Source organism: Heloderma suspectum, chromosome 12 (genome assembly GCF_057233095.1).
Source record: "Heloderma suspectum isolate Gila_16-S chromosome 12, 16-S_ref, whole genome shotgun sequence".
Classification (NCBI taxonomy): domain Eukaryota; kingdom Metazoa; phylum Chordata; class Lepidosauria; order Squamata; family Helodermatidae; genus Heloderma; species Heloderma suspectum.
The window spans coordinates 9,556,949-9,576,982 of record NC_139469.1 but is presented as its reverse complement, the minus strand read 5'-3'; the positions used below and the strand labels follow the sequence as shown (position 1 = coordinate 9,576,982).

General features: G+C 45.8%; 1 protein-coding gene and 1 long non-coding RNA gene across 11 annotated transcripts in view; one reads left to right on the top strand and one right to left on the bottom strand.

The window, feature by feature from the left end:
• Positions 1-1,716: 1,716 nt before the first annotated feature.
• Positions 1,717-13,313, top strand: LOC146336511 (uncharacterized). Of its 9 annotated transcripts, none has more exons than XR_014785518.1 (6): positions 1,717-1,888; positions 2,602-4,719; positions 5,383-5,609; positions 6,708-6,869; positions 9,866-10,042; positions 11,559-13,313. It is a non-coding gene; the product is annotated as an uncharacterized LOC146336511 (long non-coding RNA). The 9 variants fall into 9 exon arrangements; XR_014785515.1 differs by lacking the exon at positions 11,559-13,313 and having other exon boundaries at positions 2,602-2,695; positions 3,540-4,719; positions 9,866-10,172; XR_014785514.1 differs by lacking the exon at positions 11,559-13,313 and having other exon boundaries at positions 2,602-3,677; positions 4,556-4,719; positions 9,866-10,172.
• Positions 13,314-14,862: 1,549 nt separating this feature from the next.
• The window catches only part of LOC146336510 (cytochrome P450 3A29-like), a 30,546-nt gene continuing 25,374 nt past the window's right edge, over positions 14,863-20,034 (bottom strand). For both annotated transcript variants that reach the window (XR_014785510.1, XR_014785509.1), the window contains one exon: positions 14,863-19,235. The gene's annotated coding sequence lies outside the window, so the exon portion shown is untranslated. The remainder of the gene's footprint in view (positions 19,236-20,034) is intronic.

Sequence of the window (20,034 nt, the reverse complement as noted above, 5' to 3'; positions counted from 1 at the left end):
TCTATGAAGACCTACAACACCTTCTAGAACTAACACCAAAAAAAGATGTCCTTTTCATCATAGGGGATTGGAATGCTAAAGTAGGAAGTCAAGAAATAACCAGGATAACAGGCAGGCATGGCCTTGGTGTACAAAATGAAGCAGGACAAAAGTTAATAGAGTTTTGCCAAGAGAACACGCTGATCATAGCAAACACTCTTTTCCAACAGCACAAGAGATGACTCTACACATGGACAAATTTGGAACACTCAACAATGGCCACTTGGCTTTCTTGCATTTCTTTTTCTTTGGGATGGATTTCGTTGCTGCCTCCTGAACAATGTTACGGACCTCCGTCCATAGTTCCTCAGGCACTCTGTCTATCAGGTCTAATCCTTAAATCTATTCCTCACCTCCATTGTATATTCATAAGGGATATGATTTAGGTCATACCTGAATGGCTTAGTGGTTTTCCCTACGTTCTTCAATTTCAGCCAAAATTTTGCAACAAGAAGCTCATGATCTGAGCCACAGTCAGCTCCAGGTCTTGTTTTGACTGACTGTATAGAGCTTCTCCATCTTTGGCTGCAAAGGACATAATCAATCTGATTTCAATATTGACCATCTGGTGATGTCCATGTGTAGAGTCGCCTCTTGTGCTGTTGGAAAAGAGTGTGTGCTATGATCAGCATGTTCTCTTGGGAAAACTCTATTAGCCTTTGTCCTGCTTCATTTTGTACACCAAGGCCATGCTTGCCTGTTATCCCGGTTATTTCTTGACTTCCTACTTTGGCATTCCAATCCCCTATGATGAAGAGGACATCTTTTTTTGGTGTTAGTTCTAGAAGGTGTTGTAGGTCTTCATAGAACCGATCAACCTCAGCTTCTTTGGCCTCAGTGGTTGGGGCATAGACTTGAATTACTGTGATGTTGAATGGTTTGCCTTGGATTCTGAGATCATTCTATCATTTTTTGAGATTGTACCCCGGTACTGCTTTTCCCTATCCTTTTTTTGACTATGAGTGCTACTCCATTTCTTCTAAGGGATTCTTGCCCACAGTAGTAGATATAATGGTCACCTGAATTAAATTTGCCCTTGCTTGTCCATTTTAGTTTGCTGATTCCCAAGATGTCGATGTTCAATCTTGCCATCTCATGTTTGACCACCTCCAGCTTACCTTGATTCATTGATCCTACATTCCAGGTTCCTAAACAATATTGTTCTTTACAGCATCGGACTTTCTTTTCACCACCAGACACATCCACAGCTGAGTGTCCTTTCGGGTTTGGCCCAGCCGCTTCACTCTTTCTGGCGCTACTTGGAAATACCCTCTGCTGTTCCCCAGTAGCATATTGGACACCTTCCGACCTGAGAGGCTCATCTTCCAGCGTCATGTCTTTTAGCCTTGTGATACGTTCCATGTTCGTGGTGATGGTGTAATTCAGCGGAGGCTGGTGGCTCCGATTTTGGTGGGGCTGTGAATCCATTCTGGGTTTCACTCACAACCAGCCAGAACTCTAAAGGAGCTGTCCAAAGTTCCCTATCCCTCGGGCTCAGCGCTTTGGATCACTCCTTTAGAGTTCTGGCTGGTTCTGAGTGAAACCCAGAATGGATATACAGCCCCACCGAAATCAGAGCCACCAGCCTCCACTGATGTAATTAAAACGAAAGTCAACCACATTCTCAGCCTGTTTCACGTGACCTGCAAAATGATGCAGGGGGTGGGGGCTCGGGCTGAGAAAGCAAAGGTGCCGAACAAAACAAGGGCAAAACTTTTGCCTCCAACTTTGGAGAGGGTGAGCGGGCGTTTTTGCTCAGTTTCCCACTGGGGCACACGGAATGAGATTCCTTCCCAGTTTCCCCCTAAACCTGGATCCTGATTATTGTCTGCCTAGCCCTTTCTTTGCTGTAAGTGTAACTTATGTGTCTGGGGACTGGGGTGGAATGCTCTGGGATCTTCGGGGGAACCTGCAGCAGGGGGAGCAAAGTCTGGGGGAAGGGGCAGGTTGGAGATTTAGAGGAAGAAAATCACCTGGGAAATGAGCCATTTAGGAGGGATGCCAAGGAGAACTGCAAAGGAGGAGAGGGATCTTTACGTTTAGTTAAGTAGAAGAGAGAAGTTCAACACGTCTAGCTTTTTAGCACTTAGCGCTTCTACACTGCCGTTTAAAAATACAGGATACCTGTCTTCCTTTGCATCTTGTCACCCCCTTGGAATCCACCATGTTAACAGCAATGCCAGCAAAGCTGTGTTTTTTCCGAAGTCTTTTGCCTCTTCAATGGCTGCTGAAACAGGCAGACATTCAATTGATGCAGCTTTTGCCTTGCGCTACATTTCCATGCCAGGTAAAGTGACACCTCTTCCATATCTGATGGATCTGCAGCCTTTCAAAGGAAGAGATCATTAGATCGAATCTCCATTTCACCGTGGATCTGATTAGAGCCATGGCTCCATTCCAGGTCCAGTGTGTCCTGGACCGAGAAGTGACAATGGACCCGTCTTGTTTGCCACTTCTGCTTGCTGTAGGTGTTGCAGTGACACTTTGGGAAAATAGTAAAAGTTGGCAAATATGCCCGTGCTTTTCTGTCTTGTTGATTTCTCTCACTGGTCATCTTTCCAGCGATGGGGTCTGGCCGTTCAATTTCTTTAAGAAGGTGGGAATTCCTGGCCTGAGGCCTTTGCCTTTCTTTGGGACCTTTCTGGAATACCGAAAAGTGAGTATCTGGGGCCATTAATGTGATGATCACCCTCAGGGATAACTGAAGAAGTCTGTATGGAGGAAGAGGCTTTAGAGAGGAAGTTACTTCCATTGCTGGATCTCCCCTCATCTTGCTGCTTCTTTCTCTGACATCTCTCTTACCTTGGCAGGGGACCCTGGATTTTGACCAGTGGTGTTATCAGATGTATGGCAAAATCTGGGGGTGAGTCTCCCACAGAATGAAATCCCTGGGAGGGAGGATGAGTCGGTAGATAATATTGCTGTCCGTAAACTGTCAGAGCATATCCCTCTACTGATTTATTTCTGAAACAGACACAGAAATATGTCAAACTGAACTCGAAGTCGTACCTACCTTCGATGTGCTGTGCTGTCAGTTTATGCATATGGTTTGCGGATAGCCTGGGATTTTTCATTAATTTATTTTTTTCCCATAGAGGGAACACAGGGCAGTGAGACTTCTCCATTGGCCTAACACGGCTGGGACCAGTTGCTACTCAGCTTTTCCCTGCGCCCCCCAGAATGGTCTCAATTAGCGGTTGTTCCTTCCAGTCATTAAAGGTGTAATCCTATGAATGTTTAGACAGAAAAAAGTCTGACAACTTTTGTTGTCTGCATGGCTGACTGGGGAATGTTGGGAACTGTAGGATTTTTTTTCTATCTAAACATCAATAGCATTGGGCCCTAAGTAACTGAAGTGGACTTTTGCCCACGGAAATGTATGCCACAATATATTTGTTAGTCTTTAAGGTGCCACAAGACTCTGCTTTTTTTTCTGCAATAGACCAACACAGTTACCCTCTGGAATTCAAATTTTACTTGTTTTCCTTCGCTTTCTGTAGTTTGTTTCTATTAGATTGTAAGGCATTCTGGCAAGGGTCCTCTCTATTTAACCTTCCTACAGCACTTCATGGAATTTAAGATGCTAAGGGTGAAATCCAGAAGAAAGTAGAATGTGATGAATCTATAAACATGAAAGAGTGAGTAATTTCTTTGGGGCTGACAGGTAGTAGTCAGTGGGAACAAATTACAGAAACGTTAATGAGGGAGCTCTGGGCAAGATGTGCTGTCAGTTTGTGTCTCCCTGTTTAGTACCTGCATTGAAGATTCTAGCTTTTGAGTTACACATCCAGAAAAATCACATGGCACAGTCCTTTCATGTGGTAGGATCCTTCCTAGGTTGTACCACTTTGATGGTGATGAATATATGATGGAATGCTCCCCATGTAAAAACAAAGAAATGCTGTATGTAGAAAACTGACATATCAATGAAACAAGAGAATACAAGGGAAAAGTTAGAGTTATTCTCTCTCTCTCTCTCTCTCTCTCTCTCTCTCTCTCCACACACACACAGAGAGAGAGAGAGAGAGGGAGAGAGAGAGAGAGAGAGAGAGGGAGAGAGAGAGAGAGAGATGTGTGCATGTCTGCGTATAATCTTTAATGAGACTTAAGAAAATAGACCAAACTCATAGGTATGACATGCTGTTTTCAGTTCCAGGGAGAGATGAGTAGGAGGGTGTCTTAAAACAGAAGGGCCCCTCAGCTATATTATGGGTAGAAATGCTGCTTCAGACTTCAACTCAGCATCCAAGAAATTGCCATTCCATGTGCACCTCAGGCACCTCGCTCCTCTCTGCTTTGGCTGCTGGGATATTTAAAAGAGTTCTGCAGCATGAGAAGACATGGCCTTTCAGGCAGTTCCCAAATGAATTATACCACAGTGCAGGCCCCAAGTGATGTATATTGTAGCCTATCTGCTGTAACAATTAATCTAACCCTGATTATTATAGGATGCTTCTTTATAGTGCTGATGTACAGTGGTGTTTTCTTTCCTCATTTATTTTCTGTGCTTCTCCAGCTCTAACTGGTAAAGAGATTTTGACACAGGCGTTTATCTTTATTTTTCCTGGTTATGAGACCACCCATACCTCCCTCAGCTTCCTGTCTTACTGCCTGGTGGCCACACACCCAGATGTTCAGCAGAGGCTGCAGGAGGAGATAGATTAGGCGCTTCTCAACCAGGTAAGAGTTTCTGTTATGGTCTCCTTGGCTCATGTTAATTGAGAATGGATCAGCTCATCTGCACTACAAGGAACATAGTTTGCAGGGTGATGAAAAGGTAATTATCTAGTCCTTGTGGATCATGAGATAATCTTGAAAGCATGGCGGCAGTGTGTTTGGAATGCTGAAAAGTGGGAAGCAGAATACAAAAAAATGGAATATGGCTTCCAATCAACTTTATTGAAAGTTTTTACCCATGTGAGAAAAGTGACCTCAGAGAGTGGGAAAGGGGAGTGATTCGTTGGGTGGGGAGGGAAGGAGACTGGATAGGCCAGGATATAAAGTATCCTGAACATCTTCCAGTCTCTTTCCCTCCCCGTCTGAAGTGGCATCTAGTGAAAAATGCAGCGTGGGGGGACGGGGAGGCAAAGATCACTCTTCCCACTCTGCATTAGATTATCAGAAGCTTTGTATTCGGGGGCTTCTGATCACTGAGGGTGCAACTGATAGGACTGGGCCCTTATATATTGCTCTTTATTTTCTCTCTCTCTCTCTCTCTCTCTCTCTACACACACACACACACACACACACACATAAATATATATAAATATAAATAAATATCTGGTGTGTGTGTGTACATACACACACACACACACACACACCAGATATTTCTCCTCTCTGCAGGCCTCTCTCACCTAGGAATCAGTTCTTCAGATGGAGTATCTTGACATGGCAGTGAATGAAAACCTCCGTCTCTCCCCTCCTGGAGGACAGATTGAAAGGCTTTGCAAAAGCACCGTGGAGATCAATGGAGTGACAATCCCAAAAGGAGCTGCGACCATGATCCCAACTTATGTCTTTCACTGAATCCCAGAATATTGGCCAGAACTGGAAGAGTTCAGGCCTGAGAGGTATGTTGCATTGCAAGCAGAAAGGCCCTTTTTGTCCTGAGGTGGATGATAAAAAAATGACAGGATTAGGGGCACAAGAAAGGAAGTATGATTGTTACAACATCTAATCATGCATTTATCATTGTTTGACACCCTATTTTACAACACCATACATGGCCTTAGTATCAATATCCACAAAGTGTGGATGGAATTTAATTCAGGACCAGGAAAAGTAGGCCAGAGTTGGTGGTGCTGTGTGAATGAAAGGACCCAATACATTTTGGATCATGGTAGTATCAAGTATCCTTGGCCACAATCCATCAGGAAGTTCTCTGGTACAAGGGTTGGGACCTGAGCAAGAACATGGCTTGTACTTACCCTGAGGGCACTTCAAATGGCTCCAGCTGTGTGGGAAAGAGAATCATGGTTTCTATCACTATCAGTCATGGAGGATCAGTATATATTAGTGGCTAATAGCCATGATAGGTAAATGAAATTTCCATATTCAGTGGTGGTATACCTCTGAGTACCAAGTGCTAGGGACAAAAACATGGTGACAAGAGCCATCATGTCCTGCCGATGAGCTTTCACTATCTGCTTGGGCACTGTTGGGGAAAGAAGGTTGAGTGTTTTGACCTTTGGTCAGATCCAGCAAGGTTCTTCTTGTTCTTTCCCATCCCCTGCAGTCTCACAGTCCTAGGAATAAGTAGATTCACAGTGCCCACTGAAATGGCCACTAATGATAGATGTAAGCTTCACTTTGCATAAGTCCCAATGGAGGTCAGGAATGTCAGGTAATGAAGCTATCCTGGACTGTGAACATAAGAAGAGCCATGCTGGATCAGACCAAGGTCCATCTAGTCCTGCATTCTGTTCTGTGGCTGTGGCTCCTTACAGCCAGCCTCACAGCTGCAACTATTTCCCTGAAGGATCTGTCCTTAGGATTTTCCCTTCAATCGATAATTGGTCGATTGATTTACAGTCAGTTATACTTGAGCCCCAGCCTGGCTCACCTGTCTTCCCCAGCAGTGAAGGTGCATGCTGCCTCCTGTATCTCTTTGTATGCCTTTTGGGATAGAAGCTTCACTCATGGGTTTCTCTCTTCTGATTTGCAAACAGGTTCAGTAAAGAGAACAGGGATAGCAAAGACCCATATATCTTCCTGCCTTCGGAGCAGGTCCCAGGAACTGCATTGAGATGTGCTTTGCTCGCCTGGCCTTGAAAATGGCTGTGGTGGTTCTGCTTCAAACATTTTCCTTCCGAACCTGCAAAGAGATGCTGGTAATCTACAGCATATAATGTAGCACTCTGCTGAACATTTCTCCCACATTTTTTTTCAGCCATTCTCATTCAATTTGATAGAAAAGAAATGGCTTTCGAAAAGAAATTTAACGGAGAAGGAATTTTGGAGAAGTTCTCATGGGCTGGCTTTGGGGTTCTTGTCTTTTCTTTATTATGAGGTGGCCATGAAGCATGCATGATTGTCCTGACTTTCATTGTACAATAGTCTCAATGGCAGCCTGTAGCCTCCTCAGCTTCCCATACTTTAATTAAAGCTATCATGAGGAAGAGATCATGAGGCAATTTCTCCCATGGGGATTTCTCCGTTCAGGAACAGCAGGTGGCCTGGGAGGCTGCAGAGCAATGGAAAGATGTATAAAAGAGAGAGAAAGCACCCTCATCACCCTGGGCCACCTCACTGTGATTAGGCAAGCTCAAAAACCAAAACAAATTCAAAATTCTGCCTCAGAAAAGTGGAAGCCTCAACATAACTGATGCTGTTGCCACTTGCAGGAGCAGTGCAATAAACCAAAAGCCCTTAGGAGGAAAGAAAGAGCCTGTGCTACAACCCCTGCCAACAGTGAGCCTTGTCTGTCAGAAACTGTTGGAGAATTTCTCCTCCCCTAGATGAAATTCGGAGAAATTGTCCCCCCAGTTTCTCTGCCCACAAATAGGCTGGAGAATTCTGAGAAGCCCTTTGCACACAGCTCTAGTATAATGCAAGCTAGCTCTGTCTTATTGGCACATGTTCGTTCACCAAGAGCGGATGGCCAGTGCCACTCTTCCATATGTAGCCCATTCCCCCACTCTACCTCATTCCTCATCACACCCACTCTTCTTGCCCAAGCGCTGAAGAGCAAAAGTAGAACCCTTCTCGCTACTGAAGGCAGGGGAGGATCATGAGTAAAGGGACCAGTCAAAGAATGGGGGGGGGGATGTCAGAGAAATCCGCAACGGAACCAAATGAGTTTGAATTTTCATGAACCTGACCAGCGGATTCCGCAGTGGAGTGGCTGTTCCCCTGTCGGCTGGATTCCATGGACTTGCAGACTGGTTTCCTAACTTTCCTTATTTTGTGCAAATTAGTTGTTGAAAAATACACAAAATAAACCCCCTGGCCAAAAATGCCCATTTCCCCCATAGGCTAAAGCATGAAAATGCACATTTGGGGGGGGGGGGAACTGCATTTGAGCAAATGCGCATTTGTGCAAATGCGAACTTGTGCACATTCAGAAACAAAAAAGAATCCAATTCCGCTGATGGGTGGATGATAGAACAAAAGGTGCCTGTCAATCCATGAAACACAGTCAGAACGGATTTTACACAATCTGTACATCCCTAGGAACAGGTTGGGAGGTATAGTAGCTGCAGTGCCTCTGACTGTTTAAAGCAGGGGCGCACAACCCACGGCTGCATGCAGCCCCCAAGGAGTGCTGTGCAGCCCCCCCATGATATAGATACATAGGAAGCTGCCTTATACTGAGTCAGATCATTGGTTCATCTAGCCCAGTATTGACAACACTGACTGGCAGTGGCGGTTCTCCAAGGTTTCAGGCAGGAGTTTTTCCTGCCCTACCTGGAGATATCTAAAGATTGAACCTGAGCGCATCTGCATGCAAAGTATGTCCGCTATCACACTGACCCATGGCCTGCCCCACACGACAGGAGAGAGACAATCTTCAATGAGAAATGAGGTGGAGGGAAATAACAATAAAAAGAACAATGAAAATAGTAAGAAATTAAGTGGGAGTAACTTTAATTTAAATTAAATGTCTTAATATAAATGAAATTAAGGTGGACATCTAGGGAGCATGGTGTTTCAAATTACTTTAGTAAATCAAACTGTTTTGAGTTCGCATTTTTATTAGCATGTATGTCTATGTCTGCGTGTGTATGTTTGTGTTCATGCATGTGGCCCTCAGCCCCCCGAGCCACCATTACATTTGGCCATCAGGGGCAAAAAGCACGTGTTCCCCTGGTTTAAAGGTGTGGGCACCATCTCTGGGTCAGATCTGATAACGCCGAGCACAGGCACCCTGATCTTTGTGCTATTCTCAAGACAAGGACGGAGAGGCACCTTGTTAAATAAGCTCAAACCTGCTGGAGATTAAGTAGTTATCACCCCCGAATGGCTGTGCTCACACTTGGAGTGAGACTAAGCCTGTTGGTTCAGTGGCGAGGCAGAAGTGTGAACAAACTCTTAGACTGCATCAGAGGATGTGGGGGGAGAGTTACACGTGAGTGGAAAAAATATAGGCAGACACATAAGGTAGTATTCAATGTTTGTCCTATATAGCAGGGGTCCCCAACCCCGGGGCCACGGACCAGTACCGGTCCATGGACTGTTAGGAACTGGGCCGTACAGCAGGAGTTGAGCGGTGGGCGACCGTCCCTGTTCTTCAAGTAAAAAGGCTACGTAAATCTTTACGTAGCCTATTACTGCAAAGAACAGGGATGCAAATGGCGTAGCAGGCACCATTTGTGTCCCTGTTCTTTGCAGTAATAGGCTACGTAAAGATTTACGTAGCCTATTACTTGAAGAACAGGGACGCAAATGGCGTCGGCTATGCCGGACGCCATTTGCGTCCTCAGTCCGGGCACAGCGGGTGGACAGCAGCGGACAAACCCGGACAAGCTGCTGCCTGGTAGGTTCCGTCCCGGGGGGATTTCGGAGGGTGGCTAGTAATAATAATCGAAATAAAGTACAGAATAAATGTAATGCGCTTACATTTAACCATCCCCCCTGGTCCGTGGAAAAATGGTCTTCCACGAAACTGGTCCCTGGTGCCAAAAAGGTTGGGGACCGCTGCTATATAGAATAGGCCCATTGAATTCATTTCAAAGGGTCTACATAGGACTAACACTGGATACTACACACACGCGCACATACAGACACACACATTCTTTCCAGTAATTTCCAGTGCAATTAACATCTGCTGAATTTTTCACTACTTCATCCCATTCACTGCCCCTTTTCTCTTTTTTTCTGGTAACAGCAAAGATCCCCATAGAACTGGAAAGCAAGGGCTTCTGGCTTCCAACCCCCAACCCCCCATCAGGCTGAAGTTGGGTCCCCAGAGTTATTGCTGGATGTGAGGAATAAAGGCATTGGTGGCAGCCGCTTTAAACCAGTTAACTCCGTTTAAACCAGTACCCATGCCAAGTGAAGCTAGGTGGGTGGCAAGTATGGCTTTCTCGGTGGTGGCACTCCTGCTGTGTAATTCACCTACTGCCTTCCTTATGTTACTTTTGGCCCCAGGTGAAGACTTTCCCCCCAGGCTTTTAAATAATGTACAATCTTAATATTTGGCCTCTTGATGACTGTGTTTTATTTTACCTTTTTATTTCCGTGTTTTATTTTACCTTTGTGATGCTAAATGGACATTCTCCTTCCTATACCTACTTACCTGGGAGTGAGCCCTATTGAACTGAATGGGACTGAGTAGATATGTATAGGAATGTGCTGTAAATTGCTGCCATATTTATGATGTTGTATTCTAATGTTTTGCTTTGTTCTGCAAGCCACCCAGAAAACATGTTGTTGGGTTGACTATATACACATAGGAGCTGTTCGTGTGTCACGGTGACATATTGTGGGTAATTAACCCATGATATGTGGGGATGTGCAAATCCGTTTCTATTTTGTGTAAACAACCTCTGGTTGGTGCGATCGGAGGTTGGCAGTGTGACATCCAAATCTGGACTGATGGGTTGTTTAGGAGCTAAACAACCCAGCTGTTAACACAACAACAAACCATTGGTTAACAGCTGGGTTGTTTAGCCCCTAAATAAACCATTGGTCCGGATTTGGACATCATGCTGCCCGCCTCCAATCACGCCATTTGGAGGTTGTTTACAGAAACTGGAAGTAGCTTGTAGGCGGCGTGCATCCCCGCAAATCATGGGTTATATAACCCACAATTGCCACTGTGATGTGCAAACCTGGTCACAGTAAAATAAATAAATAGACTCTGTACTGTAGAGACCCCTCAGGCTAAAGCCTGCATGTCACACTGATAGAACACACTAAAGTGTGGAGGCAGGATTATTATGGGATGCTCCCTTGCTCTCAGGACCAGTCCGAGGCCAGAAGTGGATGAGACTTCCTCCTCAGAGAAAGACAACACTACTGATACTGGGACTGTGGTGGCGGTGGTGGTGGTAGTGAACAGATCCAGATGGACAACCCAAAACTTACTGCTGAAGGTTACTGCAGAGTTGGGGGACCCAATGCATTCTGACTGGTCATGCAACTCAACTCCAGAACCCCCACAAGTTCCCCTGGGGTTCTAGATACATCAACATGTCCTAGCCCAAACCTGGACTAGAAGACGCAGCGTACTTCTGGTGGCCTAAGACCTTCTCCCAAGTAGGGCTCAGAGACAACAGGGGTTATGAACCTCTGTAGGCTCCACTGTTGCTCTGGGAAGAGGTTGGGCAGCAGGGGCAGCTATAAAACCATTCACTTCCTGCCTCTTCTGCTCAGCTTCCACCCTTATGCTCTGCCCCTTCTAGTTCTTCCTCCCCTACATTACCTTGAATGGGATTTCACCACACTTTAAAACGTTATGGTTACTGGGAATCTTATGAGCAGGGCATGAAGGTGACAGCCTAGTCCAATGTGGTCCCCACATAGCTCTCACTGCCCCCTTCAAAAACATTTTTTTCTTTTTTTAATTCTTTATTTAGTTTTGACAATATACATAAAACACCATGAACAATAATCAACAAAATCCATCATATAAAATAAGACTAACGAACGGGAAAAAAGAAGGCAAAGAAAAAAAGAAAAGAAAAAAAGAGGAAGAGAAAAAAAGAAAAGAAAATCCACAACATTCAAACAGCATATGGAATCTTTCTATAATACATACTCAAGAAAAATAAGTAGGAGTCTTAGGGGGGTATTACAAATATTAAAATAAATATGAACATTACATTTAAAGGAGGTTTATGCCTTTTGTAAACCAAATATTATTAAAGGCTTTGGGGACTGAATGTGTAGTACTATCTTTATTCATATATGCAATAAAAGTCCCCCACTTAGCAGCAAAAGTATCTATTTTCTTTTGTCCTTTTGCTATGCATAACTTTTGAGTCAACTTTTCTATTAACGCTATTTCCCATACCTTGTTATACCACTTAACTATTGAATTCCTTGTAGATCTTTACAATATCTGTCAATAAGAACTCATGCTGCTATTAAAAGATATCCCACCAGTTTCTTATGCGATAGAAATCTATACTGTCCATGGAATCGGTTTAAAAGCACTAATTCTGGAGATTTGGTTATAGTTGTTCCTCTTATGTTTGAGATTTCCGAGAAAATTTGGTCCCAAAAATCTGAGACCCTCTTACAATGTCACCACATATGGTGGAAAGACCCCACCCCATCACATCCCCACCAACACTTAGAAGAACTATTCCTAGACATATAAGAAATCCTCAAAGGGGTGAGATACTACTTCTGAACTATTTTTATTGATGTTTCTCGAAACATAGCTGACGTGGACTTTTAAAAGAATTGTGTCTACAAAGAGGACCATTCCTCCTCTTCAATATCAATATTCCAGCCTTTTTCCCATACTCTTTTTAGATCATTCAAAGAGCCCATATCTGTATGCAATAAGATTGACATCATGGAAATCAATCCCTTTTCCGTATCCCTTTTAAAAATGAAAAAATGAAAAACTTTAGGGCGCTGGGTTCTCCTTCCTGATCAGCTGTTCCATGGGCAAGAAGAAAAAGCAAGGCAAAGGGGTAGAGGGGAGAGAAAGAGCAAGGCTAGAGGCTAGGAGTGGGGAGAAACAGTGAGGTAAAGAGATAAAAGATGACTGGTGGGAAGGCAAGATGAACATGCAGTAGGTTTATAAAATTATACTTGATGTGGAGAAAGTGAATAGAGAGAAGTTTTTCTCTCATAAAATTAGAACTCAGGGTCATACAATGAAATGGTTTGGCAGGAGACTGAAAAACGTAGGTCTTCACACAGCACATAACTAATGTAAGGAATTAACTGCCATTTAGGGATGGATGAAAGTCCCTTACCTGATCCCGACGCTTGCTTCGCGGTGGAGGGGAGGCGCTCCGTCCCTCCCCCCAAAATTCTGGCTGGGGGGGGAGGTGCCCCGTCCCTCCCCGCCGAAATTCTGGCTGGGGGGGAGGCACCCCGTCCCTCCAGCCGCGAAACCTTGTCTCCTGCCGGGACGCAAATGGCGGCGGCCGTAGCCGCCGCCGTTTGCATCCCTGCAGTCAGCCGTGATAGGCTACATAAACATTTACGTAGCCTATCATGGTGTTTTTTTAAAATCTAGCCGTGATAGGCTACGTAAATCTTTACGTAGCCTATCACGTTTGTTTGTTTGTTTGTTTTACTTGGAAATGGTGGTGGCGGCAGCCGGTCGGAAGACCGGCCGCTGCCGCACTGCTGCCGGAGCCGCTGCCACCAGGAACATTCAAGCAAGGTAAGTCCCGTCCCGGGGGTGGGGCGGGGGGGCAGACCGTTTCTCCACCAATTTCGGGGGGCTGAATGCGCTGGCATTCGGCCTCCCCGAGACTCGTGGAGAAATTCTCTGACATCCCTACTGCCATTAAAAAAAGGTAAAGGTGTCCCCAACCAGTCGTGTCCGACTCTAGGGTGTGGTGCTCATCTCCGTTTCTAAGCCGAAGAGCCAGCGTTCTCCAAAGACGCTTCCGTGGTCATGTGGCCGGTATGACTGAACACCGAGGTGCACGGAACGCTGTTACCTTTCCCGCCGAAGCGGTACCTATTTATCTACTTGCAATTTCTTGCTTTCGAACTGCTAGGTTGGCAGAAGCTGGGACTGAAGACAGGAGCTCACTCCGTCACGCAGCACTCGGGTCTCGAAATGCTGTCCTGCCGACCTTCCAGTCTGCATTTCAGCATCTTAACCACTAAGATGTGGTAAACAGCTACCAGCTTAGATGCCTTTAAAAGCCCTCTTTGTTGTTTATTCGGTCAGTCGCTTCAGACTCTTCGTGACCTCATGGACCAGCCCACGCCAGAGCTTCTTGTCGGCCGTCGCCACCCCCAGCTCCCCCAAGGTCGAGTCCGTCACCTCCAGAATATCATCCATCCACCTTGCCCTTGGTCGGCCCCTCTTCCTTTTGCCTTCCACTTTCCCTAGCATCAGCATCTTCTCCAGGGTACCCTGTCTTCTCATGATGTGGCCAAAGCACTTCAGTTTTGCCTTTAATATCCTTCCCTCAAGTGAGCAGTCTGGCTTTATTTCCTGGAGTATGGACTGGCTTCATCTTCTTGCAGTCCAAGGCACTCTCAGAATTTTCCTCCAGCACCACAGTTCAAAAGCATCTATCTTCCTTCACTCAGCCTTCCTTATGGTCCAGCTCTCGCAGCCATAGGTTACTACGGGGAATACCATTGCTTGAACTATGCGGACCTTTGTTGTCAGTGTGATGTCTCTGCTCTTAACTATTTTATCAAGATTAGTCATTGCTCTCCTCCCAAGAAGTAAACGTCTTCTGATTTCCTGGCTGCAGTCTGCATCTGCAGTAATCTTTGCGCCTAGAAAGACAAAGTCTGTCACTGCCTCCACGTTTTCTCCCTCTATTTGCCAGTTATCAATCAAGCTGGTTGCCATCATCTTGTTTTTTTTGATGTTGCACTTTCTTCTTTCACCTTCTAGTTTATTCTAAATTGCTAGCAATTCTTTGCCTTCGGTGTAGGCCTTCCTCCTCCTACAGTTTTCCCCTCACAGACTTTGTTTTTTACATTCGCATCTTTCATAGGACACATTATTTACAGTTTGTTTATTTCTTTAACGCTTTCCCCACCAGGAATGGCTTGCTGTGAAGGGAAACAATAGGACTTGGCTTCAAACTGCAGTGGGCTGGAAAGAGGGAAAGAATACCAGGGCCCTAAAATAGCACACAGGGTCTCTAGCCGCTCCAGCACCTCATCTCCTGAAAGGATGTAGTGGAAAACCCAGTGGGCAAATTGATAGAATAAAAAATAAAACAAGAACTAGGATTTATTTAACACAGAGAGGAAACAAGAGGAACAAATCGTGTAAGCATGCAATTTAAGGTAAATCTCCAAACAACAAACTAGGAGAGGATGGAGGCCAATACATTAGTTATCCACAGGTGAGCGATTAGCGTCTCTCAGGGCCTAACTACACATTATGTTACGTGCACGGTTTGCAGCCACAGCAATGTATTTTTAATTTAATCCTAGGTGTGTGGGGGGTCGACATTTCTATTGGGGCCAAAGCATGTGAAGTGGGGAGTTTAACCTTTCTGTCCCCAGCCATAATCCTGACAAAAATCACATACATACACACCCCTGCAACACGCACACGCACACACCGACGCACACATACACACGCCCCCTGCTGCAATTAGTGATAGAAAAAAAGCTCCCACTGATGCCAAGAGGAGTGCTTGTTTTCTGTCACTAAGTGCAGCATGCAAGGGGGCTTTTCATCACGATCACGGCTGGGAAGAGGATTAAACCTCCCCTCCATGCATACTGCTGTCCTGATGGAAATACACCCCCCCGCGCCCATCCTTCACCTAAGATTCAGCTTTTTAAATTCCTTGCTGCAACTGCAAGTCACACAGTTAATATGTCTAGTTAAGGCCTCAGACATGCCTCTTGCTACACAGGCCTGGGCTGGCATGCAGGCGTCTTTGTCGTTCCCTGGTAGGGATGTCAGAGGATTCCGCCATGGATCTCAGTGAGGCCGAATGCCAGTGCATTCGGCCCCCCGAAATCCGTGGTGGAACGAAGGCCCCCGCCCCACCACCCCGCAAAAGGCGCGCGAAATGGAGCACTGTTGCCGTTTGCGCTGCTTTGCGAATGGCGGCCACGTCTGCGGCTGCCATTCGCTTCCCCATTTTTTCCGTGATAGGCTACGTAAATACTTACGTAGCCTATCACGGCAAAAAAAGGGAATGCAAATGGCGGTGGCTATGGTGGCCGCCATTTGCGTTCCTGTTTTTTTGCCATGATAGGCTATGTAAATATTTACGTAGCCTATCACGGCGAAAGACAAGAACACAAATGGCGGCCGCCGTAGCCGCCGTCATTTGCGTCCCCAGGCTCCGCACGCCTGCGAACGCACCCGGCCGGCGGCTCCACGGAGTTGCTGCGGAGTGGAGCCAGCCCGGTTAGGATTTCGGGGGGAGGAGCAGAGCGCCTCCCCCCCACCACGAATCACCCCTTCAAAAAGGCAAGTGACTTTCGCACATCCCTATTCCTTGGTAGTGGCACAGCTACTGAATAAGGCTGTGTGAGGGAAGAAGGCTGCTGTTTTATCCTCTATCATCTTTGGAAGATTATATGTATTCCCTCTTCCTGCAGTCCCCTCAGTCTCTTTCCTCTGCCAAATCTCTCAACTCCCTCTGAATCTCCTCAGAAACTCCCTCTCCCTCAATCACCTCAGAAGATCTTCTCAGGGCCAAAGCAAATATTACTTTAAATGTCTGTCCAGCAGTTATGACTCCCCGTCGACATATTTGCTTTGGAGTAGGTGCAGGGGCCCAGACAGAGACCCTAACATGGGAAGGGTGGGTTAGGGGGATTTTTAAGAACTGGAACGGGCCCGGTGCCTACTGTAAAGTGAAACTGAAAGGAAGGCTAGGCTGCTACATGCACTTTTAAAATAATGTCTGTTTTGACCCCCCAGAGAACCCTTTAGACCTCTTATAGTTGCTTTTCCAGCCTAAAAAGGGCTGTGTTCCAAGTATCCCACAAGAGGCTACACTTCACAGGGTCATTTATTTTTAACACTTGATCGTCTCCCTATCAGGCACCTCTTAAAACACACCAGAGACCTGCCAGAAAAAAAAAAAAAGATGGCGACCCAAGCACAGATGCTGTGCAGCTTGGACAGAGCTGTCTCTGTTCCTGGGGTCCTCTGGAAGATTATGGAAGGTTTATACTGGCGCAGAGGTATATGACCAGTCAGGATGCACTGGGACATATTCTGCAGTGATAGTTTCAGGGTGTCCATCTGGGTAGTCTGATGCCCCCTCCCGCAGTTAAAATATGTGTTGGGGCTGGCCGTGGCCTCATCCAGTCCCTCTGAAGAGTCTAATCTCTGACCCCCACACCTTATCTTGTACGTGTGAGGTGTGGCAATTAGATCTTCCTCCAAGGAGGTTGATTCAATTTCTGATACTAACAGCATGGGATCATCTTGCATTCCTGCTGCCACACATTGCTAGTAAACACAAATGGGACACGTAGGCCCTGGAAAGCAACTGAGAGAGGTATCTACAGTACAGAATTAAACTCATTTAATAGGCATTCCCTTTCACTGAAGAACTATAGTTCTATGGGGAGCGTTAGGGTCTGTCGCAGAAAATTATCACCACACACACCAAACTACAACCCCTGCGATTCTTTAGGGAAAGCCATGACAGTTAACAAGTTATAGGAAAGGAAAGGTTTCTCCTGTGCAAGCACCAGGCCATTACTGACTCCTAGAGGGACGCCGCTTACGCTGGCGTTTTTATGGCAGACTATAGCGGGGTGGTTTGCCATGGCCTTCCCCAGTCGTGACTACCTTTCCCCCAGCAAGCTGGGTACTCATTTGACCGACCTTGGAAGGATGGAAGGCTGAGTCAACCTGAGCTGGCTACCTGAAACCTGGCTTCCGCTGGGATCGAACTCAGGTCGTGGGGAGAGTTTCGGTTGCAATACTGCCACCTACCACTCTGCGCCACACGAGGCTCTCACAAGTTATATAACTTAGTCATTCATATATATATATATATATATATATATATATATATAAATATAAAAATAGAATCGTAGGGTTGTAAGGGGCCTACAAGGCCACCGAGTCCAAGCCCCTGCTCAATGCAGGAATCCAAGTCACAGCATCCCTGACAGATGGCTGTCCAGCCTCGTCTTGAATACATATAATAGACTAACAGTATTTTCAAAATATATTTAGAGCTAAACATTTCAGCTTCCGCCTTCATCTGTAGATGCGATGTCAAATAGATACCAAGTCTGGCAGCTTAGAATGCTGGGAATGAAAATTCTTTTAAAAACAGATGTGTGGTATAAAATTTATGAATTGTCCTCCAAATTAAAGCCATATGGACTAAGAGTTCTGAATCTGTAGATTTAGAAATTTTCCTCTTTGTCAAGCATGTCAGTGTCCTTTGCTCTACTGGAAGCAACTGTAAATCTAAGAAGACTATGGGGGTGGGGGGCAGGTGGGGGGCAGGCAGGGGAAGGTGCCTTCCTCAACAGTATCACTCCTTCCCATGTATGGATCACCCATAATGATTCACAACTCCCTTTTCCTCCCACTCTACAGTGTAAACAGGTGGTATCCACAGGTGGGATGCTGTAGATGAGCACATCTGCATCTCCTCCCACCCCTCTTCTGGCAAAGGAGAATCCATTGCCAACACTTCTCTTAGCTGTTTGCACAACATCAATACAATAGACAGAGGGTAAATGGATGGGTGGATATCCCCTCGCATGCAAATCTGGTTGTTGTTGTTGTTGTTGTTCAGTCGTTCAGTCGTGTCCGACTCTTCGTGACCCCATGGACCATAGCACGCCAGGCCTTCCTGTCCTGCGCTCTCTCCCGGAGCGTGCTCAAGTTCATATTCATTGCATCCGTGATGCTATCTAGCCATCTCATCCTCTGCCGTCCCCTTCTCCTTTTGCCTTCAGTCTTTCCCAGCATCAGGGTCTTTTCCAGGGAGTTTTCTCTTCGCATTAGGTGGCCAAAATACTGGAGCTTCAGCTTCATTATCTGTCCTTCCAATGAGCACTCAGGGTTGATTTCCTTTAGGATGGACTGATTTGACCTCCTTGCAGTCCAGGGCACTCGTAAGAGTCTTCTCCAGCACCACAGTTCGAAAGCATCAATTCTTCGGCGCTCAGCCTTCCTTATAGTCCAGCTCTCACAGCCATACATTACTACTGGGAAAACCATAGCTTTGATTAGACGGACCTTTGTCGGCAAGGTGATGTCTCTGCTTCTTACTATGCTGTCTAGGTTGGCCATAGCTTTCCTCCCAAGGAGCAAGCGTCTTTTAATTTCATGGCTACAGTCACCGTCTGTGGTGATCTTGGAGCCCAAGAAAGTAAATCTGTCACTGCTGCCATTTCTTCCCCTTCTATATGCCAGGAAGTGATGGGGCCAGATGCCATGATCTTCGTTTTTTTAATGTTGAGTTTCAAACCAGCTTTTGCACTCTCCTCTTTCACCCTCAACAAGAGGCTCTTTAGATCCTCTTCGCTTTCTGCCATTAATGCTTTCTGCATTCTGCTGGTGCACACCGATAAATCCGTTGCAAATCTGCCAGAGGTGCAGAGTGTGAACACAGGGCCTCAGTTGGCATTCAGCTGCAAGCCTGTTATTGATTTAGTTAAAACCAAACCAAAGCATTAACACGACAAATGAAATATGTCACAAAAAATCCACATTGAAAACAAACTGTCAGACAGGAATCAGCCGAGGTTGTTCCTATTTGTTTTAGCTGTTTTCTTTCTGGTGAAAACTTCAATAAAGATAATTGGAAAAAAGTTTTAAAATGGCACCTAAATATCATTAGTGCCTGACGGACAGATTTGGGGAGGGAATCCCATACATGGAGCTGCCACCATCAAGAAAACCTTGTCCCTGACAGCCAGTCACCCCACCTCCAAAGGTGTGAGCAGCCAGGGCAAGGCCTCCACTGAAAATCTTAGCAACGTTTGTCAATCAAGAAGGGAATTTTCTGGGTAACTAACAAATGTAACAAATTCATGGATCACTGCCTTGTTGTGGCGAAGGGGCTTGCGTAACTCAGTGAAGCCATAAGTTATGCCGTGCAGGGCCACCCAAGACGGACAGGTCATGGCAGAGAGTTCTGACAAAATGTGGTCCACTGGAGAAGGAAATGGCAACCCACTCCAGTATTCTTGCCAAGAAAACCCCATGGAACGTATCACAAGGCTAAAAGATATGACGCCGGAAGATGAGCCCCTCAGGTCGGAAGGTGTCCAATATGCTACTGGGGAAGAGCAGAGGGTATCTCCAAGTAGCGCCAGAAAGAGTGAAGCGGCTGGGCCAAACCCGAAAGGACACTCAGCTGTGGATGTGTCTGGTGGTGAAAAGAAAATCCGATGCTGTAAAGAACAATATTGTTTAGGAACCTGGAATGTCAGATC